Source organism: Ochlerotatus camptorhynchus, unplaced genomic scaffold, assembly GCF_037179485.1.
Source record: "Ochlerotatus camptorhynchus isolate MF236.1 unplaced genomic scaffold, CSIRO-AGI_Acam_v1.1 ptg000328l, whole genome shotgun sequence".
NCBI lineage: Eukaryota > Metazoa > Arthropoda > Insecta > Diptera > Culicidae > Ochlerotatus > Ochlerotatus camptorhynchus.
The window spans coordinates 5,395,251-5,416,639 of record NW_027040816.1 but is presented as its reverse complement, the minus strand read 5'-3'; the positions used below and the strand labels follow the sequence as shown (position 1 = coordinate 5,416,639).

At 38.8% G+C, this 21,389-nt stretch overlaps 1 protein-coding gene across 3 annotated transcripts in view; it reads right to left on the bottom strand.

Moving 5' to 3' along the window:
• The window catches only part of Svil (Supervillin), an 807,253-nt gene that overhangs the window by 525,945 nt on the left and 259,919 nt on the right, over positions 1–21,389 (bottom strand). Inside the window, exons 1-2 of one of the 3 annotated variants that reach the window (XM_065230079.1) lie at positions 14,636–14,870; positions 13,506–13,942 (exon numbers count right to left, since the gene is read on the bottom strand). The exons of the other annotated variants lie outside the window; for them this stretch is intronic. The gene's annotated coding sequence lies outside the window, so the exon portion shown is untranslated. Of the gene's footprint in view, positions 1–13,505; positions 13,943–14,635; positions 14,871–21,389 lie in introns of those variants that run through there. 3 annotated transcript variants of the gene reach the window in all.

Genomic DNA, 21,389 nt, shown 5'->3' with positions numbered 1-21,389 from the left:
CACGAAAGGTGCACTCCGCTTCCCGCACGTGCAGCTGGCTTGCCAAACCAGGAATTTCTTCGCAAATTTGGACATCTTCTGAGTGCGGACATGCTCCGGAACGCTGAACTTATCCTTGGCCGTGAAAAACAGGTTGCCGGGGATCTGTTTGAAGTCGGCCTTCACATATGTTTCGTCGTCCATGATGCAGCATTCAACTTTCGTCAGCATGTTGAGGTACAACTTCCTGGCACGGGTTTTGGCGGACTTGTTCTGCTTCTCGTCGCGATTAGGGGCCTTTTGTACCTTGAACGTTCGAAGCCCAGGCCTTCTGGACAAAACTTCGGCTTAGGTGCAGCTTCTTAGCCACATCCCTAACGGAGGCGTTCGGATTTCGGTTGAAGGCCCCAACTACGCGGTTGTGATTTTTGGTGTTGTACGGAATACTTTTTCCTTCACTTCTGGGCTTCCGATCGGTGGTCACCCGTTCCTCGAACCGCTTAATCACTCGCGACACCGTGGAATTCGCGATTCCCAACGTTTTAGCGATGGAACGATGTGAGAGATCCGTGTTCTCGTGATGAATGCGCAAGATTTTATCACGCACGAGCTGTTCTTTCGACTCCATTTCCGCGAGTTTTGATCACAGGACTTTAAAACTTGCAGGATGTAAATAATGCACTATGAACAAAATCCACCCAAATTTTCATTAAATTCTACCCAACGGTTAAAAAGTTAGAGCAATTTCATAGTGTGGCAATTTCATCGTGGACACCCTTTATGAAACTATGAATTTATGGACCCCTCGGTAAGGGCTCATACAGTTTTCAAAGGTGCTCAATTTTTGCGAACACTTGATTAAAATAATAATTTCTTTGAAAATTTCGAAGAAAATCCCTAATGTAAGTACACCATAGAAAAGAGGAAAATTAAAGTTTTCATTTGGCATGTTCAAAAATGTTGGCGGCCATATTGAATTTGGCCGCCAATTGGTTTTAATATTAAAAATGCATTTTTCATCAGCCCAACAGATTTCGAAAATAAGCTCGCCATAAGAAAGCTGAGGCTTTTTCCTATAAGATATAGTTCAAATTTCGTTGGAGCAAATCAATTTTATCATGCAAATAGAATAAATTTTAAAAAAATGGTTTAATAGATCACATATGAGCCCTAATGAGCTATTGATTTAAATCACCGTATCTTTGAAAAATCTCAAGATAATCATAAAATTTGCATATCACTGAAAAAAGGGAAAAGTTTGGGCTTTCATTTGGCATAACCAAAATGTTTAGCAGCCATATTGGATTAGGTCACCATAATGGTTTTTCAGAAGGGATCATCCATAAATTACGTTCCTTTTTTGAATCAATTTTAGAGCCCACCACCTCTCGAAGCGTATATTGCTATACTTAATACATGGCCAGTCACAACTACAGCAGACCTGTCCCTGTCATTTCTGGATGTTACCTTAAGAAAGTCGCATTTTATTATAAAAATCAATTCTGGCGGCCAAATCCAATATGACTGCTAGACATTTTGTTTATGCAAATGAAAGTCCAAAATTTCCCCTTTTCAACGAAATGCAGGTATTAGGATTTTCAGGCAAAGTTTTTTGGTAAAAAATACATATTGACCACCAGATAAATATATATATAAGGGTGGTATTTTTTAACTAGTTCGTTTATTTGAAAGGGTCAATCGCGTTAGCTTTACGGAGCCGATAGTTCATTGTTCTTTTATTTGTAACAAAATTCACTTAATTCTATGTCTAGAAGGAGTTGGGCCGAATACTCGCGGCTTACCCGAGATTAGAGGGGTACATTGTCGAAGGATAGCCCAACAAACAATTTTAGCTGCAGATTAGCTTATACAGGCAAAAATTAGCTGCATAAGGCAAATTTTGGCTGTATAAGCTAATCTGAAGCTTAAATTGTTTGTTGGGAGGATCAGGGGAGGAGCTTGGGGGGTGAGGCTTCGTAGTCTCATCAGAGCATTGTCACCAGTATGAATGGTAGTTCGGTTCTAGATTCGTCTGGAGTTCGACCGGCGACGATGAGGCTCATCGAGACGGGGGGACAAGACAAACAAAAATTAATAAATAGAGACAAAAGACAGAGGAATTAAATTCTTATACAATACATTGGCAGAGACACATAAATCGACTGCATATAGCAGATATCGCGAGTTCCCAACACGTCTCTGATAGGGATATAGGGTTGTCTTCCTTGGGCCTCGAGGGTATTCAATAGTCGCTCTCTGGCGGTTTCATTATCCGTACATTGTCATACTGCGTGATCGATGTCATCGTAACCGTTTCAACACCGACAGATGTTGCTGTCCACGAGGTTTATTCTATGGAGATGCGCGTCTAGCGAGTAGTGGTTGGGCATAAGTCTACTCATCACGCGAATGAAGTCACGACTTAAGCCCAAGCCTTTAAACCACGCTCTCGAAGAAATATTAGGAATAATTGAATGTAACCACCGTCCAAGATGTCTATTGTCCCAATCGGTTTGCGGTAAAGTTCATCGCGTGAAATTTGCATGTCATAAAATTCGCCTTCCTGAGAGTGTTCGCCTTCTCATTGCCTGGGATTGAGCAATGTGAGGGGACTCATACAAAAGTAATCATATTTGATCTTTCGACCAGCACACTCATCTGCTCCCTTACCTTTGAAAGGAAATAAGATGAGTGCCTACCTGTTTTCATCGACTGAATAGCCTCAATCGAACTGAGACTATCCGAGAAGATGAAGTAATGGTCTACGGGCATATTGGAAATCATCTCCAATGCAAAGTTGATTGCTGCCAGCTCAGCAACAAAAACGGAACAAGGTTCCTGGAGTTATAAGGGTGGTTCAAAATATCGATTTTGTTCCACCAGACTCAATTGGTTCTAATTCAGGTCCTGATAAATCTCCAAAAATTTGAGTTTTTTTTTTTTTTGATGCGAACTCATACTGAACTGGCCCTTTAAAGTTTATATGGGAATTGCTATGGAAAAAGTGAACTTTATGTTCTCAACGTCCCATCTGCTCATATGTGAAATTTTATCAGCTACAACTTTGCTCAAGACCACTTTTTGATAAGACTTCAAGGTAATTAGTTATTGATTGAATTCGAAGCAGATAGCTTTCTGATATGACTAATCGACTGCTTTGAGGGCAACACTACATCTTGTACTTATGACAGCCTGGACTTTTTGCCCTATTCTTCGCTCCAAGTACACCAATTTTGCCTGCTGAACAGATTACGGAGCATGTCAGACGAATATCATCTTCCTAATTAATTAATAACTAATTATCGATCGTGACGTTCAATCCAAATGTGGTCTTGAGCAAAGTTGCAGCTGAGAAAATGTCACCTTAGTACAGATAGCAAACTTTTCCACAGATCATTGCAACGAAGGGCCAGAACGATAAAAACAAAACGTTCACTTTTCCCATTACTATTCATATATAAACTTCAAAGGGCCAATGCAGGCAGTATGAGTTCACATCCAAATGAGCTTAGATTTTGGGAGAATTACCAGGACCTGATGGTATTAGTGAAGCAAAATCACAATCCGTCAGCTGTTTCCCGATTCCCAGGAAGCCTAAAATTCCCGGAAATGAAAACACTACTTAAATTGAAATGCTTTACCGTTGTTCAAGACCCACCATTTTGAATTTACCAATTTGAGTGATATTTCCCTTCTAAACTAAGGGAATAACACTACCTTAACGATACAATTTCTTACAAATGTTTAATTGATTTTGCAATAGGTAGACCGAACACAACCTATCGAAATCATAACATCATTTTTCCATACAATGTGATTGCTACATCAAAGACGAAACGCTTGACTTTACACACGTACACACGTTTTTTTCCCCCATTGAAGCCGTTATCTCTTCCTTTGTGGACACCCATTAAACCCACTTTTCTCAGAATGCACCGGGCCCTTATCTATGTCGGCACACAAAGTATGACCTCAACCGACCGAGCAGCGCACGATAGCACACGGACCGAGATAAGCTCGATATTAAATTGGAGATATCGAGTGCTTTGTATGCGTTTCGAGCAGTCGACTGAACTCGAGAAAAAATTACGACTGTTTATGAAATTCCTGCCTGAACGTAGCATCCATATTTACGAAACAGGGGAGAATGTTTATCTTATGGCAACAAAAATGTGTCTACGATTTCTAAACAGAACAGCGCGCCGCCGGTGGTGGGTGGCGTCGTCAGAATTTGCAAATGATTGTGAAATAGAATGGGCGTGTGCTAGCCGGCGCCGACACTTGAAAATAACTATCACCTAACCTTTGAAAATGGCCTATCAGCTTGCCTAAGCAAAACTTGTTATGCACCTTTCACGAAAATCGAAGAATCGCCTATAATTGTGAATCAGCAATACTATCGGGAAGGGGAGGAATTCCCCTACCTGATGGTATTGTTACTTTATTATGCTTGTATTTTTTTTTTAATTTTATGATTCCATTGAAACGGCATCACAAGTTTTGTTTACAAAAGCTGATAGACCCTTTTCAATTGTTGGCTGAGAATTATGAAATTGAATGTTTACTTTGGGTGCTATTTTTGCACATGGTTGGTAAGGTAGACTGAGTTCAACGTTTTGAAAAAGGAATTTAAACAGAATCCACTTGGAAAGGAATGAGAGAAAAGATGGAAATTGGCATTTAAATATAGTACTTCTATCGCTTATCTCCGACAGATGCGCGCAGTTTGTAAACAATGTGCACTTTTGAGACAAAATACGTGTAACTGTCGAGGGTGGAATTAAGTGGTGATTCCTAACTCTTCATTCTATTGACATGTTCACAAATATATATTAATTAAATTACATCAATAGATCCATTGAAATAATTCTTCAAATCATCCTAAAGGGTGTCCCACATCAAACTGCATCACGGAAAAAAAAACACTGTAGAAAATTACCCATTGGGTATTTTCTCTTGAAAATTTGGGTAGAAATAGTTTAGAGTGTATTGTTTACACTGTATTTTTATCGCTGTCAGTTTTTCGAAAGTTGATGGCGTAAGACAAATGGCGTCACCCAAAAAGCAACGTCATGAATTGATTTTGCGCCAGAACCTGGAAAATCCTCAACTCTCTCAGCGGGACATCGGAAAACAACTCGGAATCGTGCAGTCAACTGTGAGTCGTGTGATTAAACGTTACTACGAACCTCTGAGCATCGAACGGAAGGAGAAATGCAGTCAGAATAGATGTTCTATTAGTGATCAGGATCACAAGCGTGTCGTGAAAGCGTTTAAGCGGAATCCCAATGCTTCGGTCAGGGATGTGGCCAAACAGTTGAATCTGTCGAAGTCTTTCGTTCAGAGAGCCAAGGGCCGGGAGGCTCCAAATCGTGACGAACGGCAAAATACGCCCAGATGCTGACGAAGCCTCATCATAGATTATGAGACTTACGTCAAGGCGGAATTCCGGCAGCTTCCGGGGCTACTGCTCTTCACCACCCAGCACAAGTTTGATGTTCCGGAGGAAGTAAGGAAGCAGAAACTTTCAAAGTTTGCCAAGAAATACATGATTTGGTAAGCGATCTGCTCATGTGGCAAACGGAGTGCGCCGTTCGTGACTACCGGGATTGAAAACGGGGAGATCTACCTCAAGGAGTGTCTACAGAAGCGTCTGTTTCCTCTTTTGAAGCTACACGAGGGTCCTATGATCTTCTGGCCGGATCTAGCTTCGTGTCACTATTCAAATGTTGTCCTGGAGTGGTACGAAGTCAACGGTGTCACTTTCGTACCCAAGGACGGAATCGGTCAACTAGGTAATTTTCTACAGCGTTTTTTTTTCCGTGATGCAATTTGATGTGGGACACCCTTTACAGATTAACAGAAGGTCATTTCCCAATACCGCTCTTTCTTGTGCGTACCACTAACCTTCATTGCGAAGATGTGCGCATTCTTTAATTTGTAGCAACGAACAAGCAAACTACACACCCCAACTGGGTCATCTGGCATCTGTAGGTACTGTGCACGCTGGTAAATACCTACGCTGCCGCTGGAAGTTCGAAGGAACGGACTGAGCAAAAAAAAACGCTCATAAATACTGCACCAGATCTACAACGCCCGACTGGCTACTGCTACCGCACGGAAAGAGAGTAATGAATGATGATCTCAAATGTTGCAATATACAATAACCAACGGTTTCCGAATCATCCAATAAAGCTACTACGGCTTCCAAGTTCCGAGCACAACGAGAGGTGGTCTGTTTTGCTCGCTGCGCTGCTGCTGATCGGCGTTGATTGCTGAAATTAAGGCATCCCACCGAAAATTACGCAAATTATCCCATCCCATCTAATCATTCGTTCAATTCCCGATCCGATCCATGCAAACAACCGACCGACCACCGATAGGCTGTGGATTCGAGGAGAACACCCACTTTGAATCGAGAGAACACACGCGCGACACAGAGCACAATGTGCCCTGTGAGTTTGAATTAAAGTGATGAACGACGCTGCCGCGGCGGCGGTGACGATGTCCAGAGATGCATTACGCAATTGGATGGGAGCGCGATTTGTGCCGCAAGGTGCAAGAGCTGGTTTTTGTCAGTTGGTCAGCAGTGAATATCGACACATCCAACGGAACACGACGCATGGTGCGGTGGCAATCGAGCCGTGTTGTTGTGAGAAAGCAACCAAGACGACGACGACGACGGCCACTTTCGTTTTCCTTTTTCCGTTCGTTTATTTTGATTCCTCCTGGTGGCGGTTTTGCTCCGAGCGGAACAGCTTGTTAACCGGGATCAGGGTGCGCAGGTAGGCTCGATTATTACGATAGGGCAGTATACCGGACGACCGGTAAACCGGTTGGCGGTATCGTGCATCTGATGCAATGCTCGCTCATACCCCTCCGTAGGTAATTTTTTGTTTGAAAAAGATATATCGGAAGCTCAGGTTGAAGTGCTTTTGCCAGGCATGATCACTTCATTTGGATTGCGCAGTCTATGACCAAATACGACTTGGAGATAGAGTGATAACTTGAAGGGTGTGCACGATACTATTTGCACACACGCAAGTCGATGTAATTTTTGAATTTGTGGTAACAGAACTACTGAACACTGAACGTCGCAAACGTAAACAATGCCTTCTTTCGTGAATTTCTCGTAATTCGAAGTCTATCTATATAAGCCAGCATATTTATTCCTCTACACAATCATCGTAATGGTTTACTTCGGCGAGTTTTCATTTTCGAGAAATTCGCGGAAGAAGTCATTGTTTACGTTTGCGACATTGACCCTTATGAAAGCTTAGTAGAGAAATTTTTAAGGGAGTCGGACTCAGAGTTGCCAGACATATTGTTGAGGATTCGGGATATTTTTCACCGACTCCGCAGTCCTGCTAATAGTCAACAACCCCGATAAACCATAATTTCAAGATCAATTGTTTTTTTTTGCGTCAGAAAATTAACTGGATTTGATAATGTTCAAGGATTACTACAAAATATAATCGAAACTAACTAATTTTTTGAAAATAGTTCTATCATTAGGTATTTTTTCTCTCAAGCAGTGAATCACGAACATTGAAAAAGGTAAATTTGTCCCTAAATTTGTAAAATTAAAATACTTAAATTATTGTTAGCCGAAATTTTTTTTAAGCAGATTTTCAAAAAGTCTTGAAAATTTCTACGATCAGTGCTATCATGGTAAATTTAGAGCTGGTTACTCACTGATTTTTAATATGTTTACCCACACCAACCCTCGGTTTTTCTGAAGTTTCCAGTGCTTCTCTGAAGTTCTTGGAACTGCCTCTTTAAACATCAATAAACATACATAGTTTTCCCTGATTTTCTCAGAACTTTTAAAAAGTTCCCACAATTTTCCTAAAGTAATTTGAACTGCCTTGAAGTTCATTGTTCTATCCTGAAGTTCCTACAATTTTCTTGAACTTCTCTAGACTTGCCTGAATTTTTTTAAATTATAACCATTTTAACACATTTGAGGTCATTCATGAATTGTCCGGTAGTAGGAAAATTTTGAATTCGCACACTTAGATTTTTTTTGCCGAGATGGGCACCACCGAGCAGCTCGGCATTTTATTTTGCTGGAAATTCAGCAAAAAATATGGTTTTTAGCTGAGATCTCGGCAAAATTCCCGTTTGTTAGCTGAATCTCGGCAAGTTTTTCACTGAGATCCAGCAAAATAAAATGCCGAGCTGCTCGGTGGTGCCCATCTCGGCGAAAAAATCTAAGTGTGCGGGACCATTAACGAGAGAGATATGAAAGCTAACCACTACGCCGAGCCCGTCCCCTTAACGTGCTGAAGTTTCCTCAATTTTCAAGACGTTCTTGGAACTTCTCTAACTTTCCAACAATTTTCCTGATATTGATGCAACTTCAATTCAGACCCCAAAAAATGATGATTTTTTTAACAATATTGAAATTTACGGATTTTTCATAATTCCTCGAAAGTTAATGAACCTGCCTAACCATCAAACAATTTTAGCTGCAGACTAGCTTATACAGCCAAAAAATAGCAATATAAGTAAATTTTATGCTGTTGGGTAAAAATCTCAAACCTTCTCAAAAGGTTCTCTCTGAACTTCCCTGAAGATCCTGGAAATTTGCAGAAGTTTTCGAAAATTCGCTGTGTTTCTCGGATTTTATGTTTTTTTTTAAGATAATTGAATTGCCCTGAGGTCCTCCGATCTTTCCTGATGATCTCGAAGTTACTCTAAAGTCCACGCAATTCTTCTCTGAATTTCTTGGTATTGGCCTGAAATAAACTAAAACTAAACTTCTCACGAGATCTCTGGACTTCCGAAAAATTCTCGGAACTCTCGGTCTCGGAGTTGTCCTGAATTAATCTAAACTAATCACTACACAGTGTTCACTCGGCTGTCGATAGAAACAGGCCACTCTCGATCGCGATCGTCTGTTTACTCGGTAGCAACCAGTGTGTGGTCTTCCTCATTGTTCTTCATCAGCAGTTCTTTCGGTCGATGCGTCGTCGACTTTGGAAAGCAACTGTTTCGTGATGAGTGTGTGAGTGCTGACCACGTTTTGCGTCCATTGCTGCAATGGATGCGCTCTGCTCCCCGTTGGCGACACTGTCATACAATGAAACCACTGGAAGTGGATCCCGTTCTGATGGATAGCGGAAAATAAAGTGTTTGTTGTGAAGAATCCTCGGCTCGGCAAAGTTAATTCGATTAAGCTTTATCAAATAAATCAAAAAGCAAAAGTCTGGACTTTCCTGAACTTATTGTGACTGCTCTTAGAATCTCTGAAGGTCTCTAGACTTAGCTTCCCTGAAATTCTTGAAATTTATTTAGAGTTTTCGCAATTTTCCAGGAGTCCTCTGCACTTTTCAAAAGATGTTTTGACTTTTCTGAAGATCTCTGGATATTCCTGAAGTTCTTAGAACTTCTTATAAGTTCTTTCAGTTTCTTTGAGGCTGCCTTGAAGTTCTCGAAGCTTCTTGAAATGTTATAGAAGTTCCCAGAACGACACTTATTATCACACAGTCTGTTCATGAAATTTCCCCGAAATCCCCAGTATTTCCTTTTATTCTTTGGAACTTCTTTAAAGTTCCTTAAATTTGTGTGGACCGCCCTGAAGTTCTCTAATCTTTCTTGAAACTCCCCTGAAGTTCTCGTTATTCTGCTGATGATGTTCCTGGAAATGCCCTGAAATTAATTAAACTACCTTGAAGACCTCTAAACATCCCGATGTTTTCTGCACTTTTGTGAATATTTCGGAGCTCTGTGAAGTTAAAAAAAATTGTTCATAAGTATTCTAAACTTCCCTAATTTTCTCTGTACGAGGGGAAATTCAGGTAATGTTCGGCGTCCCTAATTTGTGCCCATACATAAATTCAACAATCGACTAAATTTTCAATAGCGACCAAACATCTCCATTAGTACCGTCCCAATAACGCGTTCATCTAGATAAAATTGATAAATAGCAGATTTTTAGCGATGGGCCCAATATTAGATCCATAGGCCAACATTAGAGACATTTCCCCTACCTTTAGTTTTTGGAACTTCTTGAAGGTTCTGAATATTTTTCTGAATTTAATGATACTGCCTTAAAATTATATACATTTACTTGAAGCTCTCGTAACGTCACTTAAAATCCCGGATTTTTTCTGATATTCATGGAACTTTTATATAGTTCTTAGAAGCAGTTCGAAGTTCACGTAACTTCCCTTAAAATCTCAAAAATCAATAAAAATGTTTAGTAACTTCTGTGCAATTCTTGTTTTTTTTTTTAAATAAATGAAACTGTCATGAAGCTCTTTGATCTTCACTACAGTTCTCGAATTTTGCGTGAAATTTATGAAACTGGCCTTGAACCTATCGGAACTTAACATAAACGATATTAAAACATCCCCGTAGTTCTGAACGTTCTTTAAGCTCTCTGAATTTTTGAAATTTGCATTACGATTTCCGATTTTTTTTTACGGTTCCCACATTTTTCTGGTGGCAATGGAACCAACCAAATGATTTCAAATATTTCCTGAAGTTCTCGAAACTGTATTAATTTTCCAGACATTCATGGGACTCCCAGCTCCTGTGAAGCTATCGGGACTTTGCTCTCGGATCATCTGTAAAATTCATGCATTATGTTTAAATTAATTGAATGGACCTGAAGCTCCCAAATTTTCATGAAAATTTCGTAAAACCCCTAAAGTTTCTACAATTTTTTTCAGATTTTCATGGAACTGAACTGAAGTTCTCACAACTTTTCCGAAACTCTTTGACCTTTCCTAAATATCTTTAATTTACCTGAAGTTTTCTAGAGTTTCTCCAAGTTGATGTCAAGTTCCTGAAATGTTTTTGAAGTTAATGGAAATGCAGGCTTGATGGAGCCTCGCTCGCGAGTTTGAAATGAGCCGAGCGTAGCATTTTTCTGAGGAGTAGAATACCTACTGCCAAATCCATTCCACTGAGCTTCAGAGCTTGTGAGCGAAGGGGGATAAATGAGAGTGAGGTTTGCTGCCATTCGTGTTCATGTTTTCTATCACACGCTCTTACTCTCACTGTGGGTGAACTCTGAGCTCCTTGCGTCGAACAAAAAAGTCATTCGGAGTCTCTAAAAGTGCACCTCACGTCAAATCATCCTCTCGCTGAAGTTCACTCTCTCTCCTTCTCTCTCCAACTTTCTCGAAGCTCTCTGCCCTTTCCTTAATATTTTCAAATTTACCTGAAGTTTTCTGGAACTTGATGTCAAGTCCCTGAAATGTGTTTGAAGTTAATGGAAATGTCATGAGGTCATGCGATCTTCACCTAAGTTCATTAAATTTTCTTAAAGTTCGTGGAACTGTTCTGAAGTTCCCGGAACTTTCCTGCCGCCTTTGAATCTTCTCTGAATGTTTCAGATATTCCCTAAAGTTCTTTGATCATCCCTGAAGTTTTCGTAATTGCTCTAAATAGCTCTGAACTTCCCTGATTTTTCAGGACTTCCCCAAATTTCTCAGAGCTTCTATAAAATTCCTGCAATATATACAATAAATAGGCAAATTATTTTTCTTGCGTTTGTTCGAGAGCGCCTAGTGAAAATTGCATGTGAGCATGTGAGTTTTCAAATGAAATCAAACTATTTATTCCCCGTGGCAAGATAAAAAACGACATTCTGAGGAGATGAAGTGAGAGTAGAATATAAGCGAACAGGACAATCATTATGAGCGCACTCATGTAAATCCTCATTTCGATGTGTTAGAAACGTGCAATCATGGTCGTCGCTCATCGACACCGGATACTAATGTCATTCCATCGCAAAACGATATAGTGGTTCTCAGAATTTCGTAAAAATTGGCAGTTTTATTCCTTATCGCAAAATATTAAACCCGTTTTTTTTCTGTTTTGTCCATAGGGTGACCTTTTCCATGTTAGGATGGTCCAAAAAATCTCCAATTGATTAAAAGCGCCTGTAACTTGATCACGACTCATGATAGTCCATCTAGTCGCTTAGGAGTATTGAGCGAAAACCCAAAACTTGATAAATTAAAAATTTAGGTATTACTCAAAAACGAAAAAAAACATATCGCTGAAAAAGCCAAAATTTTCAAGGAAAAATATAAAAACATATTGCGCCCTCTCTACAAATCATGAAAACCATTAAAAACAAATAGAATCAATGTTTTTCAATACAATATCGCAATTTTTTATTTCATAATATTTTTCCTAAAAATTATTTTTAATTGCCTTTTATTTGATATTTTGATCTTTAAGATAAACCCAGTGATTCAAAAGTTGATTTTTGAAAAAAAAGATCATTTTTGAAAAAAAACAAACTACAAGGGACAGCTCTTTGAGGTTGTACGCAATGGTGACGAAGGACTACGTGGTCTTATATAATAAATCTTATTTGTTAACTGCAGCAGGAGCTTGTGTTTTGTATAGGAATAGGAAATTTTGGGGGAGTTCTCTCTGTTTATACTCTTTAGTGTGACGCGCTTGGCATAAATGGCCAACAGCGACTCACGAAGAGCTACTGATTCCGATCAATAGCGATGCGGCTTCTTCCTCCTTCTATGGATGCCCATGTGCGCTGCAGCTCGTTGCTTGCAGGCAGCCTTTCGTTGTGTACTGGAGAACAATGTTCAACGCCACGCGTCGCAAGCACTGCTGCTGATGCCGACGACCAGACACTACCACACACGGTGATTGGAACTGAATCCGGTCAGCGGTTGAGGCCAGCCTTGATAGCTAGCTGCTTGCGGGGAGCCTTTCGTTTTGTACTGGAGAACACCACCACTCACCACGAAGTAATCGAATAAACACTGTTTGGTGAGACCGGATGGAATAGTTTGATGCGTAGAAATATTTCTGATCGATTGGTGATAAAATTATTGAAATTGGTCCAGGGGCAGCTGAGTTATTAACGTTCAAAATCTTTCATAATTTTGTTACATGTTCCATTTTAGGTTTTTACAAAGTGTACCCCCATATAGAAATCACAGACGTAGTCGTACGTCAATTTTTTTTACCACCTTAATATGGAAATGGTCACCCTAATTACAAAAAAAATACGGGTCTAGTATTTTGCGATAAGGAACAAAACTACATTTTTTTTACGATGTTCTGAGAACCACTATATCGTTTTACTATGGAATGGCTGATAGGCTCTGATAGATAAAGTGATGCCAGATGATTGTTAAAAGTTTCTCCGGAAGTTTTTTTCTGAAAGTTCTCTGGAAGGTCTTTAAAATCTCTCAAAAAAGTATCCACCAGCATCCACTGGAAATTTCTCGTTTCCTGGTCCGTGTCCGTTCAGTGAAAATGTATACTTGTAGCTTTTTCCCAGGCAATTGAACTAGCTTCACTAGAATTGGAAAACGTTATTTTTGGTCAATTTCGCAGGAATCGTTTCCCTGGTAGACAACATTTGACATAGATGTTAAATCATAACACAATTCAAAAACAACATTGTTTTATCTCGTCAGTATTGCAAAACTGCCCCCCCCCCCCCGCAGACAGAAATCCTGGCAGCGTCACTGACGTCCACATCTCGAAAATAATGGTCTTCAAAGTATCAAAATCAATCTTGAACTCACCTAATAGCTACTTCTACAAGTCATTAATAATCCACATTGTTTTCAATTTAAAAATGATCCCTCGAGAGGTTGTCATAACATCATCAGCTCATAAATCCTATCACCAACCAGCCTAGGACAGCTGTAGGTGATGTACCATGGGACGGCAGCAGCCTCGATTCCAACTCCCCTCGGTATATAATTACACTCAAACAAACAAAAAACGAAACCGCTAACGAAGATAATTTGCTACAATTTTCCACTTTTGGCCACGATCTTCACCCTCGCCAAAATTTATTTTGCTGTTGTTAATTTATTCTTCGCTGCTGATCGCTGGCACTCGTCGTCGTCGTCGTCACTAACAACACTATTCCCTTGGTTCACTAGTACTCGGCTCGTGATTTTCACTTTTTCCACCAGTAAGTTTCGCTTACAATTTTCTTCTTCGATCGAGCTTCCTAATAATTACTCTGATTACTTTGGACTGCTAAGATATGCACACAACCAACAGAAGTAGCAGCTGGCTACAGCCAATCAGTAACGAACGGGCACCACAGTCGGGGTCATCATCTGTTCGAGGAAGGGTCTTCCACTAGGAGCGGGTGACCTTTGATCGGCTTTGATTGCAAAACTGTAACTGCACACTTCAATTATTATGGGCATCGCTCAACGAAACTGCGCACTTTAGTTTTCTTGCGGCGATAGAGTGGAAAAGCCGTCGCCATCGTCATGAAATCGTTGCATGCTCGATTCTACTAAATGGGAATCGCAGTTCAATATGTTGGAGCTTTGTTTGATGATGATGACTTCACCACCGCTACCTACTATCAGTTCAATGCTGAACGTGAGGTTGTTCCTTGAATTTTCTACCGATTACAATTTTCACTTGATGGAACAACCCTAGTTCTTCACATTGGCCTCGTTAGCATAGATTGATAAGTTCTCCAAAGTGCACACGATGAAGGCACTGCCAATCTAGCTCATTTCCAATCACATTTTTCACGCGCTATCTCCAATCGATCAGTGCTGTTGCTGTTATTATGGTTATGACTTCCACCGCTAAGTAAACAAAACATGTGATTGAGCGAATGTTGATCGCCCTGGTAGACGTTTTAGTGAGAAGGCACTCCTTACGGTCGACGTTCCATCACCTTGAATGAAGCCCGAAAATTAGCACTTACAGTGCTAGGGGCTAGGACTCCAACCGAGTGAGGTCCGACTCAGGTGGTCCTTCCTTCCTTTCGAATGATCTATATTGCAGGGTAGGGTACAAATGCGCGGAGCACACGAACGATGGTTGTTGTTCTACGCGGAACTAGAACACACAGATAGCATTAGAGAACGCTGTACGCGACGACCGTGACTAGCTAACCTGAGTAACTGACTGACAAACGCTTGACGGCGGCGTATACAAATTGTATGTAGCAGTACCTTCGGCGATATATGTACTTACTTTACACATATAAGTAGATTTGCTCGCGGAGTCAAGACACTGATGCGTCACAACACCTTCTCACCACGAGGGAGGAATACAACGAACTGTGTACTCGGTAATGTCGTGCACTGGGCTAGGTTTCGTTTGGCTGTGTGCTGCTGCTGCTCCTGTTGCTTCAATCATACAAGCTTGTTGATAGTGGAGTACACGGCAGCGTGGAAGAGTCGGGATTTGAATGAATCTCACTGGACGCAATGCACAGTGGTCCAGGATAGGAATTTAGCAAGACAAAATTCCAAGTGCAAGCTCAAAAATCTTCTTTTTAGGCCGTTTTTAAAATTAAGGTGGCCCTGGAATTATTGTTATAACTTAAAATGTCATTGTTCGATTTTTGAAAAAAAATAAAAATGGAAAAGCTCATGAACAATGTAAACTTTTGGAATATTTATGGACACTTAAAAATTGAAAAAAACCGTAGAACAAGAACTTTTGGATACATGTTTCAAATTTTTGTTAAAACGTTTTTGTTCTACAATTTCTGTTAGTTTTCAAATTTCTATGGTTTTGAGCATATTTAAAAAAATTGCATTTCTGATAGGCTTTTTTTAATTTAAAAAAATCTGTCATATTTTAATTGTAAACCTTTTATTTTAAAATTTTACTTATATATATATAAAAACAAAGTTTTGCGTATTTTTCCCAGAAAGACATTATTATTCTTTACAATTTTATCTCAGTCATTTCGATCAGAAATGCCATTTTCGTGATGTGATTTTTTGAAAAAAATTCGAAAACACCACGCATTTCGCCCCTAATCGAATCGAAGCTACCAACACCCTCTCAGATTTCAATGGAATTTTCTGGATGTGTAGACTTTGACTAAATAAGCACTTTTGCATACTCAGTTTTTCCAAAATTTATCTAGACTAACATTTGACAAGGGCAAAACTTTTTTTGCCGGTTTTTTTTCAAATAAATATTATGGAAAAATGACAACTCCTACAAAAATGTGTTGTATGGATGACTTTTAGGAAATTGTCCAAGTTTTTGAAAAAAAAAAAATACTGAATTTTTTTTTTTCATTTGAGACCTACACTGAAAAAAATCAATTTTTAAAGTTTTGCCAATATTTATATATGTTCTAACAAGAATCTAAAAAAAATAGATTTAAAAAACTTTCTATCATTCTGAGGCTTTGGCATTTGTTAAGAGACAATTTTTTCAAAATTTTAGACTGATAAAAAAAATCGTGATTCTAGATTTAGATAAAAATGCCAGACTCGTTAATTCAACATTGAAAAATACTCAATATGACGGATTTTAAAAAGTTTCCAAGATCCAAAATTTGAACAAAATATTGTGTCCGGTTCTAGAAAATGTCCAAGGCTCTTAAACTTACAAGAAATTTCAATTTTTAAACAACTTAAAAAATTGTTCATATAATTCTGATGCAAATACCAATGGAATTTTGAGGAAAATATAAAAAAGTAGTGTAGTGTTAATTAAAAAAAAAAAAAAACGACAAGAGACAGCCAGGGGAGACAGACAGGGGACGTAGGACTACGTGGTCTTTTATAATAAATATTATTTGTTAACTGCAGCAGGAGCTTGTGTTTTGTGTAGGAATAGGAATTTGAGCGGGGTTCTCTCTGTTTATTCTCTTTTGTATGACGCGCTTGACATAGATGACCCACAGCGACTCACGAAGAGCTACTGATTCCGATCAATAGCGGTGCGCCTTCTCCCTCATTCTATGGATGCTCATTAGACTGATGCAAAATTTGACTTTTTCGCTCCACAGTGCTTAAATGGTTTCAAATCGGGTCGTGATTAGCCTCCAAAAGTTACAACTCATTTGGTTAGAAACAGAATTCGCACAAACCATTTGAAGTTTACATGTTACTATGGGAAATCTCAACTTTTTGTTCATTGCCTTCTAGACTTTTTCCATATTGAGCTGCAAAACAGCTCGATAGCTATTCTTATAGAAAATTTTCTCAGCTACAACTTTGCTCAAGATCGTTTCTATGTAAAACGAGACAGGAAATAGTTATTAATTATTTAAGAGATTGGTAAACTTATGACATGATCAAGCAGCTGCTCTGTAGGCAACACTGTATTTTGCAGTGTGACATAGTAGCCTTGATTTTTGTGTCCTATTCAACGCCCCAGAAACACCAATGTTGCCTGCTGAGCAGTTGATTGAGCATGATCATAAGACATCAGCGCATTGAACCATTGAAAACTTTCGATCCTTGCATTTAATCAAAAAGCGGTCTTGAGCAAAGTTGTAGCTGGGAAAAATTTCCTACAAGTACAATTGAAAGTTTTTGAAGCAGAACGATATGGTGAATTATTAGATAGACATGAACAAAAATCTTGGTTTTACTATAGTAATTCCCATACAAACTTCAAATGGTTTGTGCCATCTCAGTTTCTCACCAAATGGGTTAGAATTTTGAGAGGTTAGTCAGGATCCGATTTGGAATCGTTTAAGTATTGTGAAGCGAAAATTTCAAATTTTGCATCACTCTAATGCTCATGTTGGCTGCAGCTCGCTGCTTGCAGGCAGCCTTTCGTTGTGTACTGGAAAACATTACTACTCAACACACGCGGTGATTTAATAAACAGCGTTTGGTGACCGACTTTGGTTTTTGAAATTGCACCCCCAATGTTGCCTTCAAGAACATGGTATGTTTGATGTAAACAGATCTAGATAGAGCTGGAATTAAGTGTAATAGCTTTTGTAAACAATGACTTCTTTCGATGATTTCAAGGAATTCAAAGCACGCCCACGCAAACCAACATTACCGTCGGATAGGGGAAGTCTTATCCCATCTGATTTTGATGTTGATTTGCGTGGGCGAGCCTTAACTTTCAAGACATCATCGAAAGAAGTAATTGTTTACTAAAGCTGTTACGCCCTAATTCCAGCTCAATCTTGATATGGGAACTGACATCCGATTGATGATGACCTGACTAATGTCAAAAATACTCTTTTACAAATTTATGGTTGTCCTGAAAAGGACTGTTTTGTCGTGATGGTTGAGTAAAGCTCAGCTATTAGGGTGTTAAACACAGATGAGGCTGGTGAGCTGTATGTTGTTTGGAATGAGGGTGACGCGCTTGACATGGATGGCCCACAGCGACTGACGAAGAGCTACTGATTCCGATCAATAGCGGTGCGGCTTCTTCCTCCTTCTATGGATGCCCATGTAGGCTCTAGGCTGCAGCTTGCAAGCAGCCTTTAGTTGTGTGCTGGAGAACAATGTTCAACTCCACGCACCGAAAGCACTGATCATGATGCCGACGACCGGATACCATCACTCACGGTGATTGGAATTGAATCTGATCAGCAGTTGAGACCAGCCTTGATAGCTAGCTGCTTGCAGGTAGCCTTTCGTTGTGCACTGGAAAACCTACTACTCACCACACGCGGTGATTGAATAAACACCGTTTGGTGATACCGGATGGAATTCAATTTTGAAATCTGTGTTAGGGAAATCGCTTTTCGCAGGCAACCGGTGTTAATTTTAATTATCATAGCAACAGTTGCACATTCGTGCAATTTTCAATAGTGAAATTTAGAAACATGATGAAGTCGTAAATTGAACAGATGCGTAGAAATATTTCTGATCGAATGGTGATAAAATTATTGAAATTGGTCCAAGGGCAGCTGAGTTATTAACGTTCAACGTCTTTCATAATTTTGTTACATGTTCCATTTTCAGTTTTCACAAAGTGTACCCCCATATAGAAATCACAGTCGTAGTCCTACGTCAAAATGCTGCCGTATTTCCTACAAAATTCTAGGAAAAATTGTTCGGAATTTTGACCAGGATTCCAACGTAATTTTGAAATGAAGTCCTAAGGAATTCTGATATGAATTCGATGGGATCTCTGGGGAAAAGAAATGAAGTTCTGGAATGAATTCCTATGTTATTCTTAATACAGTTCCAAGGAAGTTGTGAGGGGAACTTTAAGAAGAATTTCTAGGTAATTTTGATGAGAATTGAATGGGGACCTTCAGGAGTACAAATTTTAATGAGAACCTCTAGAGCATTCTTATGAGAATTCAAAAAGAACTGTAAATAGATTTTAAGGAAACTGAATTCACTTGAATTCCAAGGAAAATATTTATCAAAGAATCCCTTGGAATTGTCCTCAGAAATTCCTTGGAATTTTCTAGGAAACTTCCCAACAATTTCTTTTGTATTTACCTCATTATTTGCTATTGCAATTATGTCTATAGCAAAAAAACTGAGATTAAATAAAATTGAATTCTCAGGAAACTTCCTACAAAATTCCTGGGGATCTCTGTGGAGAACTCCAAGGGATTTTTGAAGGGACTTCCGAAGTATTTCTGAAGAGAATTGCCAAGGTTTTCTGAAGAGAGTTTTTATTATAGAGTTCAAAGAAAATGGGATTAATTTTAACTAAGACTCTTTGATTCAATCAGAAATTCTCTTAAAATTCTAAGTTGAGTTTGCTGTATTCTCAAGGCTCTCCCCAAATAATTCTCATCAAATAAACTCTCCTCCAGAGCTTAAAATTATTGACTGTTTAGGCTGAGTGTGAAAGCATTGCTCTATTCAATTCATTGCTCTATCCTGACCACATGGTAACCATAACGGTAAAGAACGAGGCAATGAAAGAGCCAACAAAAACATTATGTCACTCACGAACAGGCGACTCACACCCAACGCTCATACAGCATGTAATTGAGGCATTTTTCCATAGAAAATGTACACTCAGTCATTCAAAACAAGGATTGGGTACCATCACGGAAGAGTAAAAGTGCTGACTGAGCTACTGACTGAGTGCTCTGCTGTCAGTGACTCGTTTACTTCCCAATCATTCAGACTCTCACGAGGCAGTTCATATTCATATGAAAATGACTCATCGAACCTGAATGTTTTGCGCACTGCTCTCCTCAGTATTCACTAACTATTCTCCTAAATTTCAAACAGAGTTCTCTTGGAATGGGACTATTATAAATTCCATTCAATGATTCTCAGAATTTTCAAGGAACTCTTATATGAGTTCTCCAAAAAATATCACAGTAATAGCCATGGAACTCTCCTAAGTTTATCTTTAAAATTTACCTCCAAACTTCGTTGGAAATTTCCTTGAAATTTCGTTACAATTCCTTTGAAATTTTCCTCAAAATGTTCAGAATTTTTCTCCGATTCTCCCTAATTTCTTGGACTTCTACTCACAAGATCCTTCGTGTTCTCCTAGCAACTCCCTGAGCATTAGCCTCAAAATTACTTTGAAATTTTAGTTACTTTCTAGGAATTCTCTTTGGAATTACTTTGAAATCATCCTCAGAATTCTGTTGGCAATATGCTTTGAGTCCTACTCAAAATGAGATTATACTCAGAACAACCATAGAATACCCCTTACGTTTCGCCTGGAATCTGATGTTCAACAAAATTAACTTGAAAGGAATTCTCAAATATCCATTTATGATTTCCTAACAATTATTCCAATGGAATTCTCCTCTGAATTCCCTTATCCGTTGGAGTTTTTAGGAAATTCAAATCACATTCATTAACTTAAGTCCATAGCATGCTTGGCATACACAGTTTTGCTCATTTTCTAATAACTTTGCACACAGTTGACAAAACCAAGATCTGTTTGAAGAAGTAGATAGAATGAAGTTTAAGCTTGTAATAAGTACGTACGAAAAAATTGATTTTAATTCTTGTAATAAACTGTATTTGTTTTTGCGTTGTAAAAATCAAGTGAGAAATGCTCGCTATACATCTCGGCCTTAAAGTGTAAAAATTCATTGGTGTTCATTCAAATGTTAAGATTAACCTACCCTTTGCATATCTGTAGTAAGCTATGATCCTAATTTATCAATTACTTGAAAGAAAAAAAAATTTCAGCAACTCCGTGAAAAGTTATTAACAAATGAGCAGTTGGTGTGTACAACTGTGCATGCCAAGCATGGTCCATAGGCTGTGAAACTTTTGCAAGTTCGTTGTTAATAAAAAATGGGTTCTTTGAAAATATTCATTTATTGATTTCCTTGAATATTTATTTTCATTCCAGATTTTTGAAAATATCTCCGATAAGTCCGATTTTATTAGGTGAAGGGTTTTAATATTTTAAAAGTTTTTTTTTTCAAATTAATGTCTCAGAACCCAAAAAATATTTCAAATTTCAGAATGTATGTTGTTACTTTAGGTAAATCCACTCCAGAATTATTATGTTCAATGAGTAAAAGTGAATAACAAGGTTATGAAGTTGTTTGTATTATAAAATGTTTTTCCAGATTTTTAAGGTAGTAGACACCCTAAGTAACTTGTAATAGAATTCATTAAGCTACAGGCCCCAGGCATGCTTGGCATACACAGTTTTGGTCACGAATTGCAGTGAAGCAGTAGATATAATAGAGTTTAAGCTTGTTTTAAATACGTAAAAATATGTAGATATTAATTCTATTAATAAACTGTATTAAT